General features: G+C 37.2%; 1 protein-coding gene across 2 annotated transcripts in view; it reads left to right on the top strand.

Annotated features, from left to right (window-relative positions):
* The window catches only part of aplp1 (amyloid beta (A4) precursor-like protein 1), a 32,050-nt gene that overhangs the window by 19,286 nt on the left and 12,118 nt on the right, over positions 1–646 (top strand). The gene's annotated exons all lie outside the window — the stretch shown is intronic.

Raw genomic sequence — 646 nt, 5'->3', positions numbered from 1 at the left:
TTTGTAAGTCTCTGTGAATTGATATTTAAATAACATTGAAATCAATAAAATAAAGGTAGGAAAAATGAATTCATACATTCAGAGACCGTGCTTTGGTACAGCAGCAGTAATAAAAGGCAGACCTGTAATTTGTTAGAAATCTGCTAAGACATGCAGAAACTCAAATTCCTCTTAGTATGATTATAGAGCCACTGGCTGCTGAGGCCTTATTATGTCTACTGTACATTTAGTCAATTTTTTTATACATTTATTTTATTCTGTATGAATTTTAATTAGGACTTCAAACTTTGGAGCTCCTGACAGCCAGAGCAGGGCTTCCCTTTGATCACACGTCACTCTTCAATATTTTTTTGCCTCTGGTTTTTTTCCCCTTTGGGCATCTTTGTTCTAAGTGGCTCTGCGTCACTTGTCTCATGTGTCTTCAGTAGGTCTATGTCTTTGTCTGTCGGTGTAGATGAAAGAATAAGAGCTGCGGGATGCCTTTTTGAGGAGTTTCAGGGTTGGACAGCGAACATACTGTAAATGCATGTTCTCAACCATGAATGTTAGTCAAATGATACTCAAACAAGTCCACATCTTTTACTTGAGCTGTTTTAGGAGATACCCTGTGCAACATGATATACTTTTTCACTTTCTTGTGATTCCT

The sequence above is a fragment of the Monopterus albus genome, unplaced genomic scaffold, assembly GCF_001952655.1.
Source record: "Monopterus albus unplaced genomic scaffold, M_albus_1.0 scaffold232.1, whole genome shotgun sequence".
In the NCBI taxonomy this organism is placed as follows: domain Eukaryota; kingdom Metazoa; phylum Chordata; class Actinopteri; order Synbranchiformes; family Synbranchidae; genus Monopterus; species Monopterus albus.
This window is presented reverse-complemented; position numbering and strand designations above follow the sequence as displayed.